We start from the raw sequence: 8,710 nt of genomic DNA, 5'->3' as shown, positions 1-8,710 counted from the left end.
AATCTTTCAGTTAGCATCTGAGTGCTTAACCATTGTGCAACCAAAGCTCCTTAGTGAAGGGCTATACCCCAGGAATAACAGAAATCTGGAATCTACCAAATCTGCAGTCTGAAAACACAGCTTCAATGTTACTTAACCCCAGACTGGTTTATTTTTATGCCAATCCAAACCTTCTACAAAAAGTTCAATATATACTCTTTGAAGGAAGATAACTTTATTCCAGAGTTTCAAATGAATTCTAGAATTTTTTTTTATATATTATTAGTTGGAATTCAATGAAATTTACTAGTCGTAGCAGAAGATAAGACCAAATAGCCAAACCAGAAGTAAAAAAAAAAAAGGCATTAGAAACAGACCCAAGTTATTTCCAGAAATTATTTTGAGTAAGTTTGATTCATATATACAAGAAAATGCATGACCAGGTAGAAATTTTGACCAGAAAACTGGAATGTGTATATATAGATATAGATATAGATAGATAGATAGATAGATAGATGTATAAAAAGATGGTAAGATTGAAGTTTCAGTTTTCTTGCTGGTTGTCATCTAGAGAACAAAGGCAGAGTGCTGTTTTTGGCACTTCATCCCTTCCAAATTCAAAGCTAACAAGGCAATGTCAAATTCCTCTCGTGCTTTGAATCTCTCACTTGCTCTTCTGCCACCAGTTAGAGAAAGTCTTTTTCTTTTAAAGGGCTCACCTGATTGGGTCAGGCCCATCCAATTAATCTCTATACACTAAAGTCTTGAGTGATTTAAGACTTTAATTAAATCTGTAACATTCTTTTCAAAAGTGCCTAGATTAATGTTTGATTGAATAGTCAGAGGGTAGGGACCTTCGGGGTCATATTTAGAATTCTACCTATCACATTTTTACTTTTTAAATGAGACATAAGAAGATTATTGCCTGTCCCACATTATGTTATTAAGGAGCTCTGGTAGCGTAATGGTTATGAATTGGGCTGCTAATGTCAAGGTCAGCAGTTCGAAACTACCAGCTGTTATGTAGGAGAAAGATGAGGCTTTCTACTCCCGTAAAGATTTACAGCCTCAGAAACCCTGTACAGGGTCCCTATGGGTCAGAATCAACTCGACAACACATAACAACAGCAATATTATGTTACTAATTATAATTGTTGTTGCTGGCTACAATATTGAGAATAGATTGGCTAGAGGAGGAAGGGAGAAAAGAGGAAATCAGTAATCTATTGCAATTCTTCAGACCAAACATGATTGTGGCATGGATGAGATTAGTGATGGTGGAGATTGTAAGAAATCACTGGTTCTGGATATATTTTGAAGGTAGAGTCAACACCATTTGCCGATGGATTAGATGGGGTCTGAGAGAAGTTTTTAAGTAAGATTCCAAGGTTTGGGGTCTGAAAAACTGGGAGAAATTTTACTGAGAATACATTGACTAAGTTTGGGGATTGTGGAGGATGAACAGGTTTGTTGGGGGAAGATCTGGTTTTAGATATGTTAAATTAAGATGTCTTTTAGGCATTTAAAAGAGATGTCTGGTAGTATATAAATCTGGAGTTCATGTGAGGTTGTCATGGATATATATATATATGTATAATTCTGAGACAAGATGAGAGCACAAGGAGAATACAGATAAGGGAGATAAGAGATTCAGAAACTGGATGCTGCACACTCTATTTTTAAGGTCAGAGAAAATAGAAGAAACCAAAAACCGTGATAAGGAAGTAGCCGCCAACAAGGTATAAGGAAAACCAATGGATTGCAATATCTGAAAAGCCAGTTAAGAGAGTATTTCAATGAGGAGGGAGTAAGAGATCATGAGCATAATGCCGCTGCGTTATATAGAATGGCAAGAACACAGATTATGGAAAGGAGGAATTAGAAATACATTGTTTTAAGTTTTTTACATTATATGGAGAGCGGTATCAATTATTTGAAGGTAGACTGATAAATATATATCTTTCAAACCCTAAGACAACCACTGAAATATTTCAAAAGTTTTAAATAATAATGGAAGCACAAAAAAGTTTTCAATTAATCCAAAAGTTAGAAAAAGAGGAGGGAAATGAACAAATATAATATATGGAATGAAAACATTTATAATTAAACCCAACCTTCTCAGTAACTACACTAAATGTAAATGGTCTAAATACACAAATTTTAAAAGCTATTATTATGTTGATTTAAAAAAGCAAGCTCCAACTATACTCAGTTTAAAACCAAATATGTGACAGTAAAAGGATGAAAAAAGATACCATGCAAATACAAAAGATAGTCAGAGTGGCTATTATTAGCATCAGACAAAGACAATTCTAAAACAAGGAATGATAGTGAGGATCAAAAGGTACATCATGTAATGTTACATAAAGCTAATGGGCCAATCCCAAATGTGAATTCATTTAAGACGAATTTTAAAAATAAACAAAGAAAGATTCTGTAGATGGAGGAAAACTAGATTTGAAAGATTTTGTTTTTTAAGTTGGCCAAAATTGCAAGTTATTTACATGCTGATGGGAGTGATCCAATTGAAAGAGGAAGATTGATGACATATTGGTGACAGACACAACTGGGAAAGTATGAGTTTAACAATATGAAAGAAGGCATGATATCTACTCATCAAAGGAGAGGTTACTTTGGATGTGACTGTTTAAAAACAGTTGCCCCATAGTAACAGGAGGGAAGGCAGAGGTAACTCCTTCAGGTTTGGCATAGACCATCTTTTTACACAAATAACATATGCCTTCTATGTTGGTTCCCAGCAGCTCCCCTCAGCTCCCCAAGGGTATTTTCCTAAGCGCTACTATGCCAATTTCTTTTTACACATTGTTGCAAAAAAAGAAAGAAAGAAAGAAAGCATAATGAATGAGTTTACAAAAATCCCTCCAGGAGGGAGAGAGCAGTTGACAAACAAATGTAGAAGGGGCATGTTATTTGCATAAAAATACAAGACTTTCTCTTCTATCTTGCCCCAGAGTCCCTTTCCTATAGACTCCTTTTAATGTCATTATTGTATAGGAAATGTTCATTTTAAACCATCTTAAATGATTTGAGGGGGTGCTGATAATGAGAGCTTATAATAAATATTTATTTTGGTTTAACACTTTGCACTTAAAATACTGTATTAACTAAGCACAGATGAGGTCATTTTCATGAAGGCAAGTGGAGAAGCTGAGATCTAAAAGCATGGTAGACTACCCAGAAGGCAGACTCATTCTCTAAGTAGAGAGTAGGGCTATACATTACTGTATTCTGAGCAGTTGAGGAGGCATATGAAAACCCTGGATCCTAAATACCTACTATGTATGGTGCTGCAGGTTAATGCACTGGACTGCAAAGTTGATTTGAACCACAAGTCTGGTGGTTCAAGCTCACCAGGATGCTTTTCAGAAACCCTATACAGGGTTGCTATGAGTCAGAAATGATTTGAAGGCACTTAACAACAACATGTGCTGGACAGAATGGCACTGTCAGATAAGGACCAAACTAACCCACCAGCTACTCCTTAGAAACTCTATACAGGGTCACTATAATTTGGAACCAACTTGATGGCACTTAACAGCAGCGTCAACAATAATGTGCTGGACAGAGGAATCCTGTGGTTGAATACTTAGTTGCTAACCAAAAGATGATTGGTTTGAACTCACTAGTCGCTTTATGAGAGAAAAATGTATCAGTCTGCTTCCATAAAGATTACAGCCTTGGAAACCCTACTGTGAGAAAGTTCAACTCTGTCCTATTGGGGCCACTCTGAGTTGTAATTGACTTAAAGGCAATGAGCTATGGAATGTACCGGGCACAATCGACAAGTACAGACACTACCCAATGTACTGGACACAATCGACAAGTACAGACACTACCCAATGGGTAAGGAATTTTAAGAGAAAAGAACTGCTCTGCGAAGGGCAAAAAATTAAGGGAGGAGAAACTCTAGGTTTCTTAACTGAAAAATAGGAGCAAAAATACATGCTTTCTTACCCTTATGGGACATTTTTGGTAATATATGTCAATTGTTAAATGCAAATCCTTGCACAAAACTCTGATCTTTTATGGGAAAAAGGACTTACTAAGTGTCCTCTCAATCCTGTTATTAAGTTTTCATGAATATATGAACTAGGTGTCAGATGGAAAGAGCATCATTGTGTGAATTTGAATATGACTTTCAGGTCATCATCTGATATGGAATGAAATGAAGTGAAAAAGAATGGAGTGGAATAAAAAATCAGTGTCCTCGTGTCATCCTGTGGGCTGACTCCTCCTACTCATTTATGCGTCAACTCAAATGCTATCTTCCTAGAGAGGTCTTCTCCATCTGAAATACCCTCTACTCCCAAGCAGGACTTAAGAAGAGAAGTCACTTTTTGTCTTTGTAAAATCTATCACTACATGTGGAACAAAATCAAAATCATTTATAAAAAGACCATGTTCATTGGTTAGATAGAGATTGGTGGAGTCCGTTCTGGAAATGAATTCACCTCTGCACCACAATTTTCAGCCAAACAATAGATACGTCTATAAGGGGAACTATAACACTAGGGAGATATGCATACCTTAGAATAATCAACCATTTGAGCACAAAAGGGTAGCATTTGTTGTTGTTGTTGTTAGGTGCCATCAAGAAAATACCTACTCATAGCTACCCTCTGCACAACAGAATAAAACACTGCCAGGTCCTGTGCCAAACTTACAGTTGTTGCTACACTTCAGTGAATTGCTGTTGCCACTGTGCCAATCCATCTTGTTGGGGGTCTTCCTCTTTTTCACTGACCATCCACTTTACAAAGCATGATGTCCTTCTCCAGTGACTGGTTGCTTCTGACAATATGTCTGAAGTAAGAGAGACAAAGTCTGATCATCCTGGCTTCTAAGGAGCACTCTGACTGTACTTCTTACAACACAGATTTGTTTGTCCTTTTGGCAGTCCATGGTTCTTTCAATATTCTCCTCCAACACCACAACTCAAATATATCAATTCTTCTATGGTCTTTCTTATTCACTGTCTATCTTTCACATGCATATGAGGTGATTGAAAATACCATAACTTGGGTCAGGTGCACCTTAGTCCTCAAAACTAACATCTTTGCTCTTCAACACTTTAAAAAGGTCTTGTGCAGCAGATTTGCCTAGTGCAATATGTCATTTGATTTCTTGACTGCTGCTTTCATGAGTGTTGGTAGTTTGGTATGAACAAAAAGAAGTCTTTGACAACTTCAACCTTTTCTCCATTTATATGTATGTTATTCATTGGTCCAGTGATGAGGATTTTTGTTTTCATCTACATTGAAGTGCAATCCAAACTGAAGGCTGTGGTCTTTGATCTTCATCAGTTAGTATTTTAAATCTTCTTCACTTTCAGCAAGCAAGGTTGTGTTATCTGCATATCACAGGATGATAATGAGTCTTCCTCCAATATTGATGTCACATTCTTCTTCATATAACCCAGCTTCCTAGGTTATGTGCTCAGCATACAGATTGCATAAGTATGGTGAAAGAATACAACCCTGGCGCACACCTTTCTTATTTTTAACCATTCAGTGTCCCCTTGTTCTGTTTGAATAACTGCCTCTTGGTCTATGTACAGGTTCCTCATTGAGCACAACTAAATGTTCAGAATATTCATTCTCCACAAGTTGTTCATAACTTGTCATGATCCAGCATTTACCAAGGACAAAATTCATAATGAAGAGTTAGCAAAGAAGAAGGAAACAAGAAACACAGGAATAAGTGATGTTAAACTGAAAGGTTAGCAATCAATGAGATGGAATAAAATATGTACAGATTGTGGAATGTAAATCCAACAATCTTCTTTGTAAGCCTTCAGCCAAGTCACAGTAAAGTTTTTTAAAGTGTGTCATTGCATAAAATGACGTATTGTCATTTGTTTGTGGTTTAATATGTGCATATTATAAAGAAAGCTCTGTGAAAGAAGGAAACTTGTCTGCCATGCTAACCTGGTGGTGGTGGTGTGCTGTGGAGTCAGTTCCAACTCATAGTGACCCTGCGTGGGGTTTCCAAGGCTGTAAACCCTTATGGGAGTAGAAAGAGTCATATTTCTCCCATAGAATGGCTGGTAGTTTTGACCTAGCTGACCTTGAGGTTAGCAGCCCGATTTGTAACCACTACACTACCAGCACAGTGCTTCTTCATCAACCTAGAGAGTAAACAAATGAAATGACTGAGTAATTGAAAGAAAATGCACAGTACGAAAGACCTAGATGCAATGACTAGTTAATTAGTTGGCCTTGGGAGAGTTACTGAAGTACTATTAGTCTCAGTTTCATTATTGTTGTTGTTGTTATGTGCTGTGGAGTCGGTTCCAACTCATAGCGACCCTGTACAGGGTTTCTGAGGCTGTAAATCTTTACGGGAGCAGAAAGCCTCATGTTTCTCCCACGAAACAACTGGTAGTTTCAAACTGCTTATCTTGCAGTCCGCAGCCCGATTCGTAACCACTACACTACCAGAGCTCCTTCAATTTCATTATTAGTTCAGTATAAATAATGCCTGCCTAGCTGAAGAAACAAGTACCCAAGAGCCAAAGCATGATATTAATATGTTGTTTTTGTCAAGTTGCAGTTCCAACTCATAGCAGCCCTGTTTAGGGTTTCCGAGAAGTAGTTGATAAGCTTGAACCTCTGTCCTTGTGGTTCAAACTGATCTTGCAGTCCAGCGCATTAATCCACCGTGCATCCCACTTGAATTTAGAGACCAGCTCAAGAATAGAGTTGATGCACTGAACACTAATGATTTAAGACCAGAGGAGTTGTGGGATGACATCAAGGGCATCCTACATGAAGAAAGTCACTGAAAAATACAGGAAAGAAAAAGACCAAAATAGATATAACAAGAGACTAAAACTTTCACTTGACCATAGAATAGCTAAAGGAAACCGACACAATTATGAAGAAGTTGAACACAAGATTTCAAAGGGTAGCTTAAGAAGATAAAGTACTATAGTGTAATATGCAGAAACCTGGACTTAGAAACCAAAAAAAGAAGAACACACTTGAAGAAAAATTCAAGTCTCAAGTGGAAATTTTGAAGGATTCTATGGACAGAAAAAAAAAAAAGAAGAACATAGAAAGCAACAAAAGGAGATGAAAGGAAGACACAGAGTCACTGTACCAAAAAGACGTAGCTCGCTCAAGCATTTCAGGAGGTAGCATATGATTCAGAACCCATAGTACTGAAGGAAGAAGTCCAAGCTGCACTGAAGGAATTAACCAAAGGCAAGGCTCTGGGAATTGAAGGGATACCAACTGTGTTGTTTCAACAAACCTATGCAGTGCTTGAAGCACTTACTTGTCTATTTGGAAGTTTGGAAGATAGCTACCTGGCCAACTGACTGGAAGAGATCTATATTTGTTCCCATTCCAAAGTGACCTAATAGACTTCAGACATGATCTAACAATATCATTAATATCACACACAAGTAAATTTTCATTGAAAATAATTTTAAAATGGTTGCAGCAGTACATTAACAAGGAACTGTCATAAATTCAAGCCAGATTCAGAAGTGGACATTAAATTAGAATATCATTGCTGATATCAGATGGATTTGGGCTGAAAGCAGAGAATACCAGAATGCTGTGTTTATTCAGTACTCAAAGGCATTACACCATGTGGATCATAAATTTGATGAAGATTGGAAATTCCAGAACACTTCATTTTGCTCATATGGAACCTGTATACATCAGCATTGTATCCTTTCGCCAAACTTATTCAAACAGTACATTGACCAAATAATCAGAGAAGCAGGACTGAATGAAGAGAAGCATGGCATCAGGACCATAGAAACACTCATTAACAACCTTCAGTATGCAGATAACACAATCGTGCTTACTGAAAGTGAAGAAGATGTGAGGCACTTACTGATGAAGATGAAAGACTACAGCTTTTAGTTTGGATCACACTGCAGCAGAAAGTAAATAAAAATCTTCACAATGGGACCAATAAGCAGCATCCTGATAAATGGAGAAAACATTGACGTTATCAATTAATTTATTTACTTGGGTCCACAATTAACACCTGTAGAAGTGGTGGGGGTGGTTATTGAGTGCCACTGATTCAGTTCTGACTCATAGCAACCCTGTAAAAGGTTTCTGAGGCTGTAAATCTTTACAGGAACAGAAAGCCTCATCTTTCTCCCATGGAGTAACTGAGTAGCAGATTCTAACTACTGACCTTGTGTTTAGCAACCCCGTCGCTAATCTACACTACCAGAGCTCCTTATCCACAGAAGTAGCAGTCAAGAAATCAAGACATATTGCACAGGGCAAATATGCTGCAATGACCTCTTTAAAGTGTTGGGCTTTTGTTTTTTGTTTTTTTAAACTTTTATTGTGAATTGAGTGATAGTTTACATGGCAGAACATCAGTTTTGCTCTCAACCAATCACATCCTGTTTCATCGTAATGATTACAATCCCCTTTTTTGATGTACACAAAAAAAAATGCAGGAATATATAATCATTTAAACAACCAAAGGACACATTTTTCAAACCAGCCTCCTACCCATCAGCACATAGTCTTTCTCTATCCATGAGTCTAGCGTCCTCAGCTCTCTCTCTCTCCATGCCATTGTCTCTGCCTCCCTCTCTGGTATTGTTGCTTCTCTGGTTAGGATCCCACTTTCTGCTCATGCCCTTCCCTCTTGCTGGTCCTAGGGTCCACTGTTCCTGGAATGTATGATTAAATACTTCCCCCCTTTTTGTTACACATCTTCTACCTTTACA

The sequence above is a fragment of the Chrysochloris asiatica genome, unplaced genomic scaffold (genome assembly GCF_000296735.1).
Source record: "Chrysochloris asiatica unplaced genomic scaffold, ChrAsi1.0 scaffold00001, whole genome shotgun sequence".
Taxonomy (NCBI): Eukaryota; Metazoa; Chordata; class Mammalia; order Afrosoricida; family Chrysochloridae; genus Chrysochloris; species Chrysochloris asiatica.
Note: the sequence above shows the minus strand (reverse complement) of the source record.